Here is a 20,204-nt window from a genome sequence, read left to right as displayed (position 1 = left end):
ATTATTTGTGAACTTGTATAAAAGTATTTTTCTGTGCAATGCTTTGGTTCAGGCATCTTTCTTTTAATACATGATCGCATCTCACGCACCCTCTGAGCACATCAGTGACACGGGGGATTGTGATCGATCACAGGGGGCTTTCATTTCCCCAAGACATACCTGAGAATTCCAACCTGTTTGTTCTGTACTGAAATATTTTTATAGTGGGTTAGTTTTCTTGAATTTTCATTTAACACTGTATTCTACAATTAAAGTTTTAAAAAACCTTAATGGTTTATTGTCATAATTTTATCAGTTCAACAACTTGATTCATTTAGTAAATATGTTCCAGCAGCTCCTGAATTCAGTGTCTCCTGCACTGAATCTGCACGTCGCCGGGTCACCAGGATGTAGCCTGTCTGTATTCTCGTAGCTTCAAGAAGGTTTGACATATCCCAGAGATGCTGATTAGAAAATATTCTTCTGACCCTTAACAGCCTAGCTGCAGAAGTTCCTAGGACTGGGGATCCTCGAGTCTTCTCTCCAATGCACGTCTGCACCTGGAGGGGAGGACCTTTAATAGCAAAGTCCTTGCTGTCATCAGTGTGCAAATGACACTGGGTCTTCAGTTGGCCCCCTGAGATGGAGCACTTCAGCCTGTCCAGTGCACACTTGCAAGGACAGGACACAGCTTCGGCGTTCTTTGGGATCTTATTTATTTATTATATTTACTTTCTTGTTTGTTTATCTAAAGCTGCTGCTATTCTCAACTAGTTCCCTTGACTGCAAATATCTTCCTTTCTGAGTAATCAGGCTGAAGCATAAGGATTCTGGCTTCAACACAGGATATGCAAACGGTGAAATTCATAGAAAGATGATGTCTATGTCATAAAGCCACTGTGAGAGTGGATGAAGTAGCGTGTGAGAGTTTACACGGAGCCTGGCTCCCAGGAGGGCTCAGTCACCTTTGCCCACGAGGAAGAGAAGTGGCGCCAACCCCTCGGCAGCGCCCAGATTCGGACTCCGAGGACAGAGTATCCGCCCGAGGAGTCCTACTGGGAGGCTCTGTTTTCCTTGGAAACACGAGAACAAATAATGAGAAAAACGGCGCCTCTGAGTGAGATGTGGGGAAGAAGAGTATTTACTTTATCATGTAACATTTACTTACAAGCTAATGAAATGCTTTCTAGACGACCGAGGCAGACCAGCTATGCCATTGTATTATGGATTTTATCTTCAAATTGCTTGGTTATTATTAAGACTTTTAAAGCAGTGATATGAAGACGGCAGGGCTTGCTTTGTTCCTGGACTGTGTGGTTTCCTCCTGCCTTGTCTGGCCTCTGCTGTGAGGTTGCTGGAACAACAGAGCAACGCTGTGCCAGCCGCAGCCCTGTCCCTCCCTCCCTGTGCCACCTGTCCCAAGTTGTGTGACATCTAGAAGTGTAAGTCTTCCTTTCTCAACAGGTAGGGACAACAGTGACTCTTACGTCCTAGAGATGTTGTGAGGATTAAACAAAAAAGTCCAGGTAAGGCCTTAAGATGGGAGCTGGCACTTGGTAAATACTCAATACATTTTAACCATTATGAGTGATAAGAATAAGATATTCCATGTACTTTCGGTAACATTTATGTGTAATCATCAACATTTAACTTCTATAGATATTCTCTTAAGAAATATAATTAAAGGCAATATATGCAAATATTTTTCTCTGAATCACACATGTCTGGAAGTTTCAAAACTTGGCCTTTGATTTTAAGGGCTGGGCTTTAATTTTGGAATTTAATTTGATTTATAACATATTATGGAAAAGTTTTCATAAACATGTCTTTTCCTGTGCTATTTCCTCTGCCTTGGAGGGGGCTGTCCAGCCTGCACCCCACTTCTGTTCTCAGGTCTGCTGTGGGGAGGGGAGGGCGTGGTGTGAGTCTACTTCTCAGCCCCACCTGCGCCAGCTTGGTAAGTCCTCTGCCAGTTGTCCCAGGATGCCCTGGCACCAGCGCTGAGCACCAGGAACCACTCTCCGGGACAAATGAGACAATGCGCACAAAAACTCATGGGAAGTGCCTGGTGAGAGTGAGAGCTATGACTATAAAGACGGAGCACTCCCTTCCCCTCCTGCCACCCCAGCCCCAGTACTGACACCGTCTGAAGCAGGACACACGTAATTCACTCTGCATGTATTGCAAGTTCCTAGTTCTACGTGGAGCAGGTAGCAAAGACTGCATCCTTGCCTGGAACGGGGCTCACATTCTAGTGGGGGAGAGAGCTAACACGCTGACAGTAGATGATGATTTAATTTCAAAGAGTGGTGTGTTTTCTGAAGCAACATAAAGCAAGGTAAGATAGGAAGTGTCCTGGGGAGAAGGGCATGCAGCTTTTCCTTAGGGTGATCAGGAACCACCTCTTTGGGGAAGGATGCTCCAGGCAGAGGGAGCAGAAATTGTAAAGGCCTTGAACAAGGACTTTCGCTGGTGTTTCCGAGGTACGGGGAAAGGCCAGTGTGGGTGAGCAGCAGACAGTGAGGGGGAGAGCAGCAGGCAGGGCCGTGGCCACTGCAGGGGATGCAGACTTTACTCTCGGTCCGGTGACAAGCCATTGGGAGGCAGTTAAGCAAGGGAACGGCACGATGTGACTTACATATCAAAAAGATGCCTCTTGTTATGTCACAGAGAACAGATTTCCCGGCTTTAAGAGTGTAAGCAAGGAGGGGAACTAGAAGACTCCTGCAGAAGTCCGACAAGAGATAGCAGAGGCTTGGAAAGATGAGCTCTGGATAGAGGGGTGTGACCAGCCTCAGGGTGTGCGCTGGGGAGAGCCAGTGAGACTTGCTGATGAAGGCACTGCGTCTTATAAGGATGACAGAACAACAAAGGATGACCTTTAGGGTTTGGGCCTGAATAACGGGTGGTATTGGGTGAGACGGAAATAACCAAGGAAGAGTGGACTTTGCAGGGAAATAAAGAGCTGAGTGTTGGAGGGTATTTTTGAGTCACCAATTGAGAAATTCAAATAGATATGCGGAGCAGACAGTTGGATATGCAAATTAGAAGGGTGGTTAGGGCTGGACATATAAACCTTCGTGCACGAAATGGTGTAAACCGAAGACTAGAACAGAGTTGCTGGACAGAACAGGCACCGTGGACATTTTGTGCCACGTGAGTCTTTGCCGTGAGGTGTCCCGTGCACCACAGGGCACTGAGCAGTGTCCCTGGCCTCGACACGTGAATGCCAAGTGTCTCCCAAATTGTGACAAAAGTATTCTTGGACACTGCCAAGTGACCCCTGCAGTTCTGCAGGGAGGTCGGGTTTCCAGACCTCACCATGTCAGCCTCCCCGCTCCACCGCCAAGCCCTGTGGCTGCCGGTCACAGTCCCTCATGCTTGTGCCCAGACCCCAGTCCTATCAGGCCTCAAAGGAAGTTTTGACTGAAAATTGGGAATATTCACTTGGAAAGGCACGTTGGTGGAATGAATGCACGTGGGTATTTCAAAGCTCCTCATGGAGAATGTAATTCTGTAGATACGGCAAGTGTAAGTGATCACTGCTTTTATATGGAGTATTGAAAGGTTTAATTAGACAATGCAAGTTTAAAGCAAGCATGTTGAATATTGTAAAGTTGCAGCACTAGTCAATGACAGCAGAATTTAAATAATAGGTGGTTTTGTTGTTGGAAGATGGTTCCCTAGGTATAAATAATTAAAATAAACTGGACAGCAAATAGGGGGAAAATATGGCCATGTTGCCAAGCATGACAGCATTTCACATTATTATAAAGTTGTCTCTGTGTTGTGTGTGTGTGCGTGTGTGTGTGTGTGTGTGTGTGTGTGTGTGTGTGTCTATGTGCTGCGGGCTGGGGGGTAGGGGGATGGTGTTTATTGAGGGATTGTTGAAGTAATCACACTCAACTGTATTTCTGTAAACCACTAAGCTCGAATTTGCCTTTTATATGTCTTTTTATATTTCTCAGCTAGCCTGGCTTTACATTAATTACAGTTTTCAGGCATTTGTAAATATTTCTCTAAAAATCTTGCCTTGAGTTTTGCTTCTCTTAGTTTTCCTTCCCCTTCTGTCCTGATGTCAGCCTTGTGACTCGATGGTCCCCTGACTATCTTCTACCTGATCCTCCACTGGGTTTGGTCTAAGTTCGTCTTCTCCAGCTTCCTTGATAATGTGCAAGTCCCTCAGTTGCCAGCTCTCGTCCTCTCTTTCTGTCTGCCACTGGGGAAGAGACACCGCTTTGTGGCCCCACTCTCAACTCTCCACGTGGTCTCCGTGTCCCTGCTCCCAAAGGCATCTGCTTTGATGTCCCATAAGCATCTTAAACTCAACATACCTAAAACTAAAACCACCATGTTTCCCGAAAAGATTCTCTTTCTGAGTTTAGCATTAGGTTAATAGCATCAATATCTACCTAGCCAAGGAGAATAGAATCTACTAAACTGACCCCAGAAGAGACAGGAAACTGAACAATATAACAATGAATACTGTTATTAAAGCTATTAATAAATTAACTTAAAATATGCCATACCAACATGGCTTTAGACGTGAATTAATTCAACCTTCCATGGAACTGATATTTCTCTATTTAATCTTTTTATTTTTTTATTTTTTTTGAGACAGAGTCTCACTTTGTTGCCCGGGCTAGAGTGAGTGCCGTGGCATCAGCCTAGCTCACAGCAACCTCAAACTCCTGGGCTTAAGCAATCCTCCTGCCTCAGCCTCCCGAGTAGCTGGGACTACAGGCATGCGCCACCATGCCCGGCTAATTTTTTCTATATATATTTTTAGTTGTCCAGATAATTTATTTCTATTTTTAGTAGAGACAGGGTCTCGCTCAGGCTGGTCTCGAACTCCTGACCACGAGCGACCCACTCGCCTCAGCCTCCCAGAGGGTTAGGATTACAGGTGTGAGCCACCGTGCCCGGCCTCTCTATTTAATCTTATTTAAACTCTATTAAAGAAGGAAGCCCCCAAAATTCTTTTTAACAATGATAGCATACCACTGACACCAAATTTGATAGAATAGCTCTAAAATAGAAGATTATCTCGAATATTACAGACCGTCAAGTAATTACTAAAGGGATTCAGCAGTACACTGCAAGAAAAAACATACCACGACTAAGTGGTATTTATTTCCTAAATACACGGGTGGGTCAATGCAAAAGGATAAATGGATCGCATTGCTATATAGCAGCACAGGTGAAAAGCAAATCATAGGGCTTACAGAGGAGGTAGTAGAAGAGGCATTTTGACAAATATCAGCCTTCATTCCTGATGTTAGAAACCAATGGCAAGGCAAGAATTAATAGATATTTTCTTAAGCCAGCATGAGGCTTAATGATAAAATGCTAAAACATTCCTGTTAAAGTGTGGAGCAAAACGTGTTGACTATTGCTACAACTATTTAAAACTATTATTGAAAAGGTAGCCAATGGTGTTAAACAAGAGAAATAATAAAAATTATAAATACTGGAAGGAAGAGCTATTGTTACTCTTTGCAGATTTTATGATTAATAACCTCAAATTATAAAGAGGATTAGCAAAAAACTATTGTAAATAAGAGAATTCAATAAGTTTACAAAATACACCTTCCATAGCTGTACTATATATATACAAACATATATATATAAAATTATCAGTGAGAAGAAATAGTAGAAGAAATGGAAGTAAACACCCCAATTACAATAGAAAAACAAATAAAACAAAATAAAAATAAATAAATAAAAGAATATGAAATATCTATGGATGGACTTAAAGGGTGATATATAAAATTACATAAAGAAAATTTTTAAACTCTACTGAGGGACTTAAAAGAAGGTTTAAAGATGCAACACTCTAGGTATAACAATGCTACCTGAAATGTCCTATAAATTCAATGTGACCTTTTGAGGGAAACTAGAAAATCTAGTTTTCTTGTGAGAAGCAAAAAATAAGGAGAAGCAAACATGTGAGAATATACTGGAAAGTTCTGGAAAGAAAGTGAGTAGAGACTACCCCATAAGATATTAAAACTCTGGTGTCTGATACGGTAGCCACTAGCTACACTAATAGAAACTTACGTTTAAAGTAATTAAAAATAAATAACATAAAAAGTTCAGTTTCTCAGTCACACCAGCCACATTTCAAGGCTCAACGTATTGGACAGAGCAAATGGAGAACATTTCTGCCCTTACAGAAGGGTCTTGAACTCATTATTCACACCAAAATAAACTCCAGATAGAACAAAGATTTAAACTATAAAAACAGAACTAAGCAAAATCCCTTAATATCCTAGAGGAAAGGATGAGTGGATTTATTTACAAACTTTCGGTGGGGGAATTTGCAATACATATAACTGACAAAGGGCTAATTTCCTTCATTTACAAAGAGCTCACAGCAATCATAAGAGAAAAAACAACCAAAGCAAAAGAAAAATATGTAAAGGATATAAATAGGAACTTATAGGAAAATAAATATAAATGGCCAATGAGCACATGAAAAGATACTCAGCCTCACTTATCACTGAAGAAACATCCCAAATATTTTAGTGTCTATTCCCCATAAACTAGAATATTCTGCTACATAATCATAAACACGCATTGAAATCTGGCAACTAACTTGGATAGGTTACTGCCATTTAATCCTCAACTCCATTCAAATTTTGCCAGTTGTCCCAATAACATCCTTTATAGCAAAAGGATCAGTTCAGAATTATGTGCTGCATGATTTGTGATTATCTCTTTATCCTTCTATTTAAAACAAACAGTTCTTCAGGTTTTTTTTTTTTTTTCCCCCTTTCACGCCCTGGACATCTGTAAAGATTTCAGGCCAGTTATTTTGTAGAACATCCCTCAATTTGGGTTTGTCTGATATTTCCTAGTGATTAGATTCAGGTTTTGCATCTTGGTGGGGACATCCCATTGCATTCTATTGGTGGCACAGGATTTTGATTTGTCCCCTTAGTGGCTATGTGAACTTCGATACTTTGATGAAGATTGTTAATCTCCATAGTAAAGTTACTCTTCTTCCCTTCATACTTAATAAGTATTTTGTTGGGAGATAATGTGAAACTATGTAAATATCTAGTTCCTCATCAAGCTTTTATTCATTTACTTATTTGTATTAATGTGGATTTATTAATTCCTAATGTATTTAATAGGTTATAGTCAACTTTACTAAAATTTATTCAGATGCTCAAATTGTCTCTGAGTTGGCAATTGGGAGCCCTTTCAAGCTGGTGTCTGTGTCCCTTGCACATGTCCCTATTGCTCTTTAAGCATTTTCTTTCTTTTTGACATGGCTGTTCCAGGCTCGTCCTGGATGTGCCCTGCCTAGCTCTGGAATCAGCCCTTTTTCTAAGGAGCCTTGGTTCCTTCTGGTGGAGAAGGGTATTTAGAAAACAAAATCTAGGTACTAGATGTGCTCATTGATTTTGGGATGCCACTTTTCCGGGGCCCTCTCAGTCCACATAGCTATACACATACACACATACATATAGTTACAACCATGTTTATTTCTGTAACTATTTTTTTATATATTGAAAATCATGAATTTGCACCAATATCTCTAATTCTAATTTAATACCACAGGGTATGTTCTAATTTTCTATCTTTCTATATTTGTAACTCTCTTAGGTCCCATTATCCTTTTCATATTTACTTATTTGATCTACTTTGTATGTAATCAATTTTCCGGTACCACCATTGCCCTGTACCCTTCTCCCACCCCCGTGTCGATGCCCTTCTGGTCACTCTGGCGCTCTGATCCCATTTGTGGGGCCATGGCACTGTGTCCCTGCCAAGCAGATGTCCTCCTCACCAACACCTCTCTCTGCACCACCCTGGCTCCCCCCACGGCAGGTGGATGGCTGCCTTCAGCCCCACTCAGTGGCTTTCGGCTGAATTCCTGAGGAAGAGGAAGAGCACTGCATTATGTTACCTTCCCTCATCCCTTGTCACCTGTTTGCTTATTTTGCTTATTTCCTAGTTACAAACCCAGCTTGGGGGGAACTGCAAGATCAAAAGGCGCAACCATTTCAACTGCTTACATGTGGTCACTCTTTTGAGGGAGAAGGGACCAGAAAATCATATTTTATTGTGGTGAGATATACAGTATTAGGTAAGATGTTTTCATGAGTCATTTTATTATGTGCAATTAATTTCAATACTGAGAATCCCAGGAAATTTGTTCGTGTCCAAACACTTTTGTAAAAAGTCCCATGTATGCCTAGATATCACATGATGAAAAAACTCAATCTCATATGGTAAGGGTCTAAATTCTCATGAAAAGGCAACCTGAGTATGTAAGCTTTACGTTTCCATGCTATTGGTAGATTGAGGAAAAAATTTCTGTTCGTCATGGACAGTTTTAAAATATTTATGTAGATTGGCCTCAGATGTCTGTCTCTTTACTCTATAAAACAGTGACTTTACTATGTGGAAAATATTACTGAAACCAACCATTAAAGTCTTCATCAAAACATCGATGGAATAAAACACGGGATTATGAAGTGTCAGATGGTTGCATAATTTTACACAAAAGTGTTAAAGAATCACTACATTGCCTGGAGCAGAATTTCTCATTCTGTCAAAAAAAAAAAAAAAAGGTCAGCTTTAAATGCTGCTGTCATAACGGCAGTATTAAGAGCCAAAGGGAATTTTTTTAGAAAAAGGAGGGAAAGATTCTGTGATTAGGAGCTATCACGTAAGCCTAGGAGAAAAAATTTAGTGTCATCAAATAAGGCTCCAGTTAAGTAACAAAGACTTTTATTAAGTCCATATTACTTGAAGGAAGACATTTTTACATTTTAAGAAATTTTAGGTCTATTTAAGGGCTGATTAAATAGGGCATAGGATCAGGAGAGTTGACCAGGTTAACATTTGGACGCCCTTCTATGAATTGCCTTTTTTCCCTCCTAACATGGCTATTCACTGATTTAAACAGCTTGGTCTTGCTTATTTAATATGTCCTATATTTGTCATTGCACTGAGTAGAAAATTTCTTTTTAAAAACTCAAGGTTGTGCCTCTCAGTACACACTAAGCACAATACAGCATGGATAGTATTTTATTCTCAGCGTAAGTGACGACAGCAGATACATACATTCCATGGAGACTCTGCTCCTAGGGTCTGACTCTCGGTGGAAGGCCATGTCTAGAGCTCGGTCCACTCTGGTGATCTCTGCTTAATTCTCGGTGGGGACATGTTTTATTTATTTATTTGTTTAGTTTGACATATTTATTGGTATTTTATTATAGTAAAGACATTCTCTCAGTCATTTCTCTCTCCCATCTTGACCTGAGGTTAATATTTCATTTGGGTCAAGAAAAAATTATGGTGGAGAGGGATGTTATTTTACCAAAAAGCAAAATGAAGAAAAATGGATAGTGTGCTTACATTAAAGTAAGTTAAAGTTAAATGCATGTATCTTGATATAATTAAATCATGTAAGAACTAATAGTTCTATATACATTTCCATTGTTTTACTTGGGGCTTATTCTAAACTTAAATGCAAGAGAACAAAGTGTTAGGGATATACTCAGGCTGCTTCTCTGGAGTTACTGTCTACTAAAGGAGCTCCGTGCACAGTTACCACCAATAAAATAGTCTGAAGCTGCCTCCAAATTTAACATTGTAGGATTTTTCAAGAGAATCATTCTACTGTATGTTTCTTTTGTCTGTGACTATGCTTTCAAAGATGTGTACCTGTCACTAAAAAAAGCTCATATACAATACAAAAATACAAAAACAAACATCCCACAACACACAAATCTAATAAAGTAAATGTGGCGAGAGGGTCCAAAAAACACTTTTGAACAGACATTTTCTTTCCTTCTATTTTTAGTACTTAAAATGTGCTTTTTGAAAGGCCATCACTGGTCAGTATGTATATACTTAAAATAAGCCATACAATTGCACTAATGACAAAGCCTGTAGCTAAGTTCAATTCAGACTGGATTTCACAAGTTAGTGACTTAAATGTTTAGACAGAATTACAGAAGGTGCATCTTCTCGTTTTTCATCTTTATACAATGTTAATTTTTTTTTTTTGGTATTTACAACTTTTAAAAAATAAAAACAGCCAAATACTTAAGAAGTATGTACATTTAAATTTTTGGTGGTGGTTGGTATTTTAAAAGAAACAGCTTCCTTATGATTTGCCTCAAGTTCTGGTGGAAATGCTAATAAACAAAAACCAGGAAAGCCATGTTCAAAACACTGATCCACTCTGGTGAGCAATGAAGACAGACAAGACCCATTAAGGTGAAGTGGGCTATTTTAAATATTCAGCTGTTTACATAAAAATGTAAAATTTATTTATTTTCAAAAAACAGCTAAGTGTCTGCATCCACTGATAGTAGTGAAATACCTAGTTTTTGACGACTTAAAAGAAAACACATGCTCATAAGGAAAATAATGTATTTTAATTTTATCTAGATTTACTTTCAGTCAATAGTTCAGTAACATTTCCCTCCCGGTATGATACTCCCTCTCTCTGTGAGGCTGCTCCTGGGAGCCAGAAAGGTTAGGTAACGAGGGAGTTAAGAGAGGAACTGCTTACAGTTGTAGAGGGGCAATAACTTTTTGCTTAATGTGTTAAAAGCTGTGTCTAAAAATATATGAAATTCTTAGAAAGGTACCGTTTTTGATTTCTTTGTTATCTATAACCTTTGGAAACTAATCACATGAAACTACAAAATTAGCAAATGCCTCCAAATCTGTATATAAAACATAAATTACCTCTAATTTCAAACTCTTATTTATTAGTGTACCAGCCAATCTTAGAAAAAAAAATGAAAAAAAAAAAGCAGCTCCAAAGATAGTCTTGTATTATTCTTTCAAACAGGAAAGTGTTCCTTTTAACATTACAGCCACCCCATGCCCCAGCTTCAATACGTATCATTTAATTGTCCTGGCATGGACGTTTCCAGGGTGAGATTTTGTACTTCGTTCCTGTAGCGTCTGGCTGTCAGAGAACCCTGGCTTTCCTTTACTGAAGGAGTTGGACTGGCTGTCATTTGTGTGCCCCTGCCGGTAGTCTTCATCCTCATCTTTCCTCCAGACGCATTTCCTCTGGTTCCCCATCTTCACCTGCATTAAAAGCCGCTGCTCCTGAAGGAGTTCTTGGAGCAAGAGGTGGAACAGTTTCTTCAGGCTTACTTACTGGTCCAAGTTTGATGGAGATGGCTGACGCTTGCTTTGCTGCCTGAGTACCTACGGCAAATCCAGACTTGGAGATCTTTGCAGGATTTGTTGGGAGGTCTGCAGCTGCCTCTTCAGCTGATCGCTTCTCAGCGCTGCGACTGGAACGTTCCCCTCCATTGCTCACGTGGCTCCAGCTCGCTGTGACTTCTCAGCCTTCTCCTCTCTCGTCTTCCTGTCCGCCCGGGACATGTTATTATAAAATAAAGACTCTCCAAGGGATGGTCTTTGTCCTCATGTTCAACAGTTATTGTAGACCACTGAGCACTTGGCTGGCACTTTATTCCATTTTAGAATGATATTCCACATTATGGAATGGGTAACACCTTGATATAAAAATATCTAATTTTCTTTGATAGTTCTTCCATAAATACACTAGAAGGAATATATTTGGGTCACAGGTAAAGTCCATTAATGAGCAGCAAATTAGTACGTTATGCTAGCCTTCCATTTATATTCTCAATATAATTGTTTGCTCATCTGACTGCTCTGTTATCTTTAATAAGATTTTTTTAAATATGTGGAAGAATAAGCCATGACTCTCACAAGATAAGGAGCATGTTTCACAGTGATAATGGTCCTAATGGAGACCTTTGCCAACAGCTAAATTAACAAAACATTTGGTGAGAACGGAAGTCCCCCAAGAGGCACAGTCTGATGTTCACGGAGACTTTTAGACCACCACACATACACTGTGAGATGGAGTGTTGATTTTAATCGACTGTCTCAGCCTTGTTTACTGCTGAGTTGCAATGACTATTTTTTGCAAAACATAAAGAACCTGAAGGTAGGTTTGTGTATTTTAGACTCATGGAACAGTCTCAAACAGTTTTCACTTCTTAATTTACAATATGATATTTCCTCTGTATCACATACTTCATATCAAATTATGGTTTGCATGTGTTGGGGCCTTGTTTAAGTACTAACTAGGTTGATGTATGCTTATTTCATGCATTATGAAAAAAATCAATATGAGGGAAATTTAAAAACTCAGTAAAGTCATAATATTCCTTCAGCATAAACATTATGTAGTAGTTGTCTCATTTTGTGCTATCCTCATCTGTGAAATTAGATAATCCCTGTAGCATAACCTGTCAATATTAACAATTATTTGTTGTTTATATCATTCGATCTCTACTTCATACCCAATCACTCACTATAGTTTTTTAAATTAGAGATTTAGGAATGGATTAATGAAATACAAAATGCTGGATCAACTTACAACTACTTTCAACCTTACCCACCCAAATCCATCTTCTGGTCCCTTTGTAAAATTCCACTTTCACAGTGAGCTGGGTTGTCACATTAATACTGTCTAGATCTACTCCAACTACACTTTATTAAGGCTGCTGAGAAATTTGGAAGATAAGACGCTCTGTTTCAGGGCCACTCGTCATGTTTCCTGATAAGTGCTAACAATAGTTCACTGTGTACTTTCTTTGCTAAATTCACTCAACTTCTTGTCAACAAGGAAAGGTGTCAGAAAAATGTACCTAATATCGTTCACAACCTTATTTAGTAAATGAATTTGAGTGCTCGCATATAGATGACTTGGACTTCTGCTTCTATTTGTAGCTACCTACAGAGGCAGCTGCCCATCCACTCCTGTTAGATCTCCTTTTAAAGAAAGTCTAACATGGAAGGAGACAAAAAGGTAATAAATTAGGAGGAAAACATCCTCTTACATTAGCTAATGCACTTTTCTGCTTAATAATCTAACATTAGGTATTAGACAAATATTTTTGGTAGAAAGTCCCTTTTTCCTTTTTTTTCTTGCTAGCATTGTACCATCAATTCTAAGAGATGCTAATTCACACAGTTTGAGGTGAACATTTATATTAATGAAATGCATGTTTAGAACTGTTCCTTTCTCCAAATTAATTCACATTTTATTCCACACAAAGAAAATGTATTTTGGGGGATTAGGAATAATGTTTTAGCATTCATTTTGGGAGCCACTGCACTAAAGCCCTAGGAAGCCATGCCAAAAAAGACTGAAGTCCAAGGTGTGCTTATTCGGATCAGTTTACAAGCCAAGAGCACACTAAAACTAGTATGCATAAGTATAAATAAAAATGTACATTGATTTGTTATTTCATTTCTGGACTTTTCTTGACAAAACTAATTTATTAATATAGAGAAGATGCTAATTTTTAACACGATAACCTGACAATCTTTCTTAAAGCAAAATATAGCTTGGATTTTGGTCTCTGCTATTATTCTTTTCTAACTGTGTATTGTACTACCCCGTTCATCTTGAAGGAATGTACCATGCTATGTCTCAAGAGAAGAAAAGAATAGAAAAGAAAGGAAAGGCTCAGAAGTAATCTGCAAATAGAAGTTGTTTCAGTTCTTCACAGAGTATTTGCTTTTTGCAGTAAACAAAGCAAAAATAATCTTTGGACTCAATCGTGTGATATAAGCTAGTTTACTAACAGGATAACACCAGTGTAACTACAATGGAATTCAAATTGGCTATTAAGTTATGCTCGTGTAGACAGTGGCAATATGTTAGACAACTGTGAAAAGAGAAGGAGGCATCGCCGACCGTCTGTGGCCCCAAACAGGCCACTTCCATATGCTCCCGAATGCCTGACAGCTTTGCAGCCCAAGTCCCAACTCCTTCTCAGCGACTTCCATATGGTACCCACAGATTGAGAGCTTGCCTTTCTAAGACAGGCACAGTCTCACTGGGTATTATATTGCGCTGAATATTTGTGAACAGTGATTCATATTTTTATTGCAAAAATAAGATTATGAATACTAATTCTCCCACTTTCATCAAAAGAGACAGTTATGGATCCTGACAATCTTACATTTTACTTTTGTAGAAAGAAATTAGTTGCATGCATTTTAATCTAATACTGAAATGGACAGGCTACCATCTATGCCTGATCTGCCGTGTCTGGGCACATGGTGAGTGCTGGGGTTCAGTGGGAACAGAGGCCACTCTTAAGCAGCTCACTGTGTAGTGAGGAGTCAGAAAATAGAAACAGGAAATACATAACTGTGCTTGAATGTCATTGTTTTGATGAGCTATTCTCACATCTAAACCAAAGGGATTGAATTTAATGGAAACATGTTATATATAATGAGCAAAAATGCGAACAAAGGAAAGGACAATTGATTTCAATATTTCTTGAGGATGTGTTTATTTTAGGCCTTATACATTCATTTCTTTGCTCATTGAGCATTTGTTGTTTTCAGACTTTTGAAACACTGAGTATCACCTGTTCTACTTGGCAAAGACTTAATAGGCAGTGGTCATTATTTTCATTTCAGTAGAGAGAGACTAACCATACCCTAAATTATAAATAGAACTATGAAAGCACAGACTACTTTCTAAAAGGCGGGTTTGCTTTCTTAGTAAGAGATAAATACTACTGGTACAAGAGATTACAAAGAAGTGTGTATTATTCTGCTATTAAAAAAAATTTTTGTTTAAAGAAATTTCTCACCTCCTACAAAGCCTTTTTAAAAAACAGAAAGTCAGAAAAGTGATACGTTGACAAATATTTACAATTTATGTAAGAAAAGAAATAAAATCCTAAAGAAATGTTTAACACAAACCAAATTGACATGATAGTAAACTGAAAATACATAGAAACATTGGTAAAAGAAAAAAGATGGAGTATGACATTTCAAGAATCAGAAAAAAGGAAAAAAAATATTAGCACCTTCTCTTAATCAGACTACCCAAGAATTTATTTTGCATTTCTTTCTCTCTCAGAGAATTTGACCAGATCTGGATTTGAGATTACTTGTAACATAGCTTTTTTGGGGAAAACTTAAGGGACAGGAAAAACATAGCCTTTTTTCTTTAGTCTATTCTCCCCATTCTCTGCCCAAACTTCCAGAAGAGTCCAAGAAACATTTCTTATGTACCGCCCCCTCAAAAAATCTCCTCTCCACCCTCTCTCCACTGGGTGAGGCTTAATGACCTTTGTTTTCCTTCTTTGTTAGCTCCTGACAACCCTCAGTGGTGTTCTGGCCGTGGGATCATCTTCTAGTTTCTAGCTCTTGCCCACATCACGGTCCCGGGTTTCCAGCATTCAACTTATGATTGGTGGGGGTAGGGGAGGAGCAAAAGAGGATGGGGAAACAGATGGGGTGGGTGTTTCATCTCTGCCAATGTTTCCCATATGCATATCAAATATGCAGAAAAATATTAATCCAAACGGAAAAGGTGAGAATTTTTGTATTGATACATATAATTTTAGAGAAAACTGGTGGATTAGAATTTATAATGAAAGGACTTGGAACCCCAATAGTCCATCAGTTGTCTATTAAAATACATAAATACTTTCTAGAAGAAAATTATCTTGAGGCGAAGCTAATGTTAACAGTCCCATCTCACACGTTTTCATAAATACGTGCAAACACTATTGCCTATGCTCATGAGTGCCTACGAATGAAATGACAAAGGTTTGTCCCTTTAAGGGTAACAAACTCCCAAACTCTACCCCAGAATTCGAGTTGGATAGCATTCCGTATTTTTAGTTCATTTGAAACTTAATCATGATTTCCTTAGAAATCACTATTTATCAGGAAAATATGCACTCAGTTCTGACTATTTGCATGTACAGTCTATTTTCACCTTACAGGGGTCTAATTAAATGTGGTAACACCTCACTCAGGTATGAAATGCCACAAACAACTACGCTCCAATATGATATGTGAAGCACTTTGGAAAATGTGCACTGAATCATTTGCAGCGACCTCCATTAACTAGAAAGAGCTCTTACATGAATCACCTAAGTGACAGGTACCTCTTCTCCATTTTATTTTAAAAGTAATTAGTCTTATGAAGCTACGAGACCAGAGGATTGTTGGTATGCTGCCCGCGGCCCTTTCTGATGAGCTGGTGACACCACCTGTTTTAATAAGCCCAGAATTTTCTATTATTGTTCTACAGATTCAGAAAGAGCAGAATTAGCTTCTCCTTCGGGCACTGCGAGTGCGATGCACGCTGAAGCCACTTTTGTGTGAGCTAATGAACTGAAAGAAGGAAAATCGTCATCTACTGAAACCCCGAGGCAAGCAAAGTTTCTTTCCTACCAAACTAAATCTTCAGAAATGATGCATTCGAGCCACAGTGAGGGTGCTTCCTCCCTCCACAGTGGATTAGGTAGAGAGCTGCTGAGTGGGGACGACCGCGGGTCAGCAGGCCAGGGAGGACAGAGTGGGGAGAGGAATGGCGATGGCAGACCCGCTCTGCGGCTGTCGGCTGTGCCAAGCAGGCGGCAGAATGTGCGTAGCCCACGGCACTTGAAGACTTCATGGCTCCCCTAAACTCTTACTTTTGGAGACTCTACTCCAGAACCCATCAAACAGACTGGAGATGAAAAGACACCCACAGATTGAGTTCCAACTGTCTGATTTGGGGTCCTGGTCTCCTGACCACTCCTTCAGTTGTTTCTATTTGTAACTCTATGCAGAAGTACTTACTGAAGCCCAGATTATCTGGCTTTTGCTCAATTATTCATAAGATGTAGGCAAAATTGCACATTTTGGAGGAGTATGGATTGCTTAGATAAATTGCAGGCAAGGAATCAATCCAAGATCTATTCGCTAGAAGCCTCTCTAGGTTAGCTTAGCTTACTATTTCTCATTTCGATATGAAAACCATCATTACACTACTTCTCTTTGAACTCTGAGAATAGAGAATCCTGAAAATTTGACAGTTGGTGGCAATTTATGTAACTTGTTCTATTACTGTTGGCAGAATGTGGGAAAACATGGGAATGAAAATTTGAATCTATACTATATACACACACATATACACATGCATACATATACATACACACATACATATATGTGCACGTGCACATGCATACACATATCCACATGCATATACGTGCATATGCATACACACATACATATATGTGCATGTGCATATGCACCCATATACACACATACATACATACACACACACATACTCATGTATATGTAGCATGTGTGTGTGTGTATATATAATATTTTTTTTTCACAGCAGCAAAGGGCAGAAATGATAGAGCAGTGGGCCTGGAGAGGGACTCAGAGATTATTCACTGCATGAGGCTTTCCACTCAGAGAGAATCTCAAATTTTACTCCTTAGTTTCTGGTTTCTAACTATTGAGCAGTGGACACAGGAAGCACCTGCCTCCCTCCCTCCTTCCCCTGCCCCTCCCACCTGCTCCTGGGTGCTGCTGCCAGTGGGGAGGGCTCCCACGTTCCCCACGCCCCTCCCTCCTCCCAGCTGCATCCCCACGGCCTGCTCAGGTCCCCGAGTTAGCTCGGCTGCTCCCTCTGCCAGAAACGCCTGGCCCCTGGCTCACTCACCGCTCCAGCTCTTCCCGCCCTCCAAGTGCAGCTCTAAGCCCACCCGCAGGGAAGCCTCCTTCCTCTGAGGCCGGCTCCTTCCTCTGAGCGCCCCTGACTTCTGACACAGGCTGGGCTCTGCCGTAGCCAGGAAGGCAGGTCTGTCTCCTCCAAGAGACTGGGTGCAGCTCACATTTGCAATGTACCTACTCGGGCTCCTACCCTTGACCATGGCAGGGACCCATCCGGGTAGCTAAGCATCCCCATTTCACACATGTGGCAACAGAACAGTGAACCGCTGTTGTGGTCCCACACGGCACAGGTGATGCGGTGGCCTGGGGCTGAGCAATTCTGCAAGGAAGAAGTGCGCCCTCTGCCACTGCTTGGGTGTGGAGCCCGTGACTCAGTGCTTTCTGTCTCCCGCAGGCACCTGCAGTTACTGTGTATTTATTGATTCCACCTGCGGCAGGAGGTAGATGAGAAAGGGGTGAGCTGGGAGGTCTCTGCCTAACACCACCTCACGCCTGAGGTCATGAGAAGAGTCTCTTCCTCTAGCCAGATGTCCCGCAGCCCCTGACAAGGGCCGGGGGCTTCTCCTTTGTGGCCCAGGGAACATCCGTATCTCCTTATGACTCTGTCTCTTAACGAAATTGGGACATAAATATGTACCCGTGGACAGCAGGATTAAGAAAAATCCACTTGTGAGCTGACTAATATCAGTCTTCCTGGTTCCTCTTAAAATTTATAAGCACTATTAAGAAGGATAAACTATATGTACGACAATGAAGTGAATATGGGTTTGTGACAAACCTTTCTGTAAATTAAAGATTTTCACGAATTCTGTTAAAGTATTCACTTTTTTGGTAATGCTGCTTTAAAAATATTTTCCCACATGTTTCTGTCTCTTTAACTTTCCTTATAGTTATTTTACACATTATCAGTAAGAAATAATAAATGTCCCACATGAAAAGCTTGGACTGCAGAACACAGGAGACCCTGGGCACAGGAAGGACAGAGGCGTGAAGAGCACGCGCAGGACCTGGCCCCGTGACAGGCGGGGCGCGTGTTCGGCTGCTGCAGCCCAGCCCGGGGTTCTGGGAGCTCAGGATGGACCTCGGCACGTGGGGACGAGGAGCGCAGGTGGAGCAGTGTGTCCCCATATCCCAGAGCAATGACATACGAGAGCAGGGTGACCACCCATCCTGGAATAGCACTGAAAGTCCTATGTCCTGGGAAACTTCTCAGTCCCGAGCACACTGGGACGGTTGGTCACCCTATTAAAGAGATATCTACAACAGGGATCCTAAAAAGAATGTGAAAACTGTTGGAGATTTTTAGTATTCATTGTTTTGCCAATTATCACTATCAGGTGTCCTCACTTTGAACACTAAAAGGTTAAAATTTGACCTTACTTAGAGAAAAGACTCTTGGTGCAGTTCTATCAGTACATCTTGAATGCAGCTCATGAAATTCAATCCTTTCCCTCTCCTACTCACGGCTGTGTGCTGTTCGGAAAGTATGCATGAACTGAGAAGTATGTGGCATGTGCCCACGTTTGTACCCTTGGCGTTTCAAGTCCAAGGTTAGTACTATTTGCCTTTGAGTGAGGTCATGTAGACATTATAGATCATGGAATCGAGTCTCCTGTAGACACGGGGACAGAGGTGTGTGTGCGTGTGTGTGCATGTGTGTGTGTGTTTACAGCTGTGGGGTCTCCTCCTGAAGAGGCACCAATGTCCCAGGTTCTGATTTTGTGCTGCAAGGATTCCAGGGCACCAACAGGCCTAGGACTTTTCCTTTTCCATACTAGAAAGAAATAGTTGTCTTAAAGTGTACTTCCAGGAAATGGGGGAAATATTCTGTAACTTGAAAAGGCAGTTCCATGGGATTGAGAACACCGTGTTATAAGGACACGTGGGAATGGAAGGGGGTGGCAGTTCAACACTCTTCCTCACTGGATGCGTCTTATTAGGTTACTTAGGACGTAACTAGACCAAAACTGAGAGATGGTCTTGGCGGTGTGGTCGGGGCAGCATGTGTAGTCAAAGTTTTCTTCAGCAGCACTCTCTTTGGACTCAATGCTTCAAGATTAGATTGAGATTTAAGGAATTATAAAGGAAATAAAGAATTAGCCAAACATAATTAGTAGCTCATTATAATGGAATATGAAAACAATCAAATGCCAAGCATCTACGTATGGTTGAGAGGACCCACATACCCCGACACGCTCTCTCTCGTGCACAGACAGACAGACTCCTTCCATCGCCACCTCTGGAAACACTGCCTCATTTTGAACGCAGTGAGAGTTGAGGGTCAACAGAAGTAGGCCCTGAAGGTCAACTTCAAATCAGCGTTCCAGTTGGAGAGGACCTGTCCTGGAGGGAGGGAGCAGCGGGAGCACTGCTCAGCGAGTCTGTGGATGCCAGGTTAGAGGGGAAGCACTTGGGAGAGCCCCAAATGTCTGATGCCTGCAAAGTGTGTTAATGACCAGGAAAGAGGGCTGGGCAGAAAGGAGGTGACAGGGAGCAGAGAGGTGGAGGGAAGGACAAGGACACTGAAGTGCAGTGGTGAGCTCCAGGCTCCACAGGCCTCACTCCTGCTGGCCAAGCAGGCCTGCACATTCTCACTGCCAGGACTAATTTTAGTAGCTCCCAAATACTTGGACGTTGATGCCCTAACAAATAGGCTATTTGGATGAGTGAAGCGACCACAGCCTGAAACAAGAAAGCCATCCTCTTCAGCA

The 20,204-nt window shown here is 40.9% G+C and overlaps 1 protein-coding gene and 1 pseudogene across 1 annotated transcript in view; both read right to left on the bottom strand.

Annotated features, from left to right (window-relative positions):
- The window catches only part of PACRG (parkin coregulated), a 443,717-nt gene that overhangs the window by 77,403 nt on the left and 346,110 nt on the right, over positions 1 to 20,204 (bottom strand). The window lies entirely within an intron of this gene.
- On the bottom strand, positions 10,361 to 12,557 carry LOC123633498 (annotated as a pseudogene).

This window comes from Lemur catta, chromosome 2 (assembly GCF_020740605.2).
Source record: "Lemur catta isolate mLemCat1 chromosome 2, mLemCat1.pri, whole genome shotgun sequence".
Classification (NCBI taxonomy): domain Eukaryota; kingdom Metazoa; phylum Chordata; class Mammalia; order Primates; family Lemuridae; genus Lemur; species Lemur catta.
Note: the sequence above shows the minus strand (reverse complement) of the source record. Positions and strands in the feature narration are given on the sequence as shown.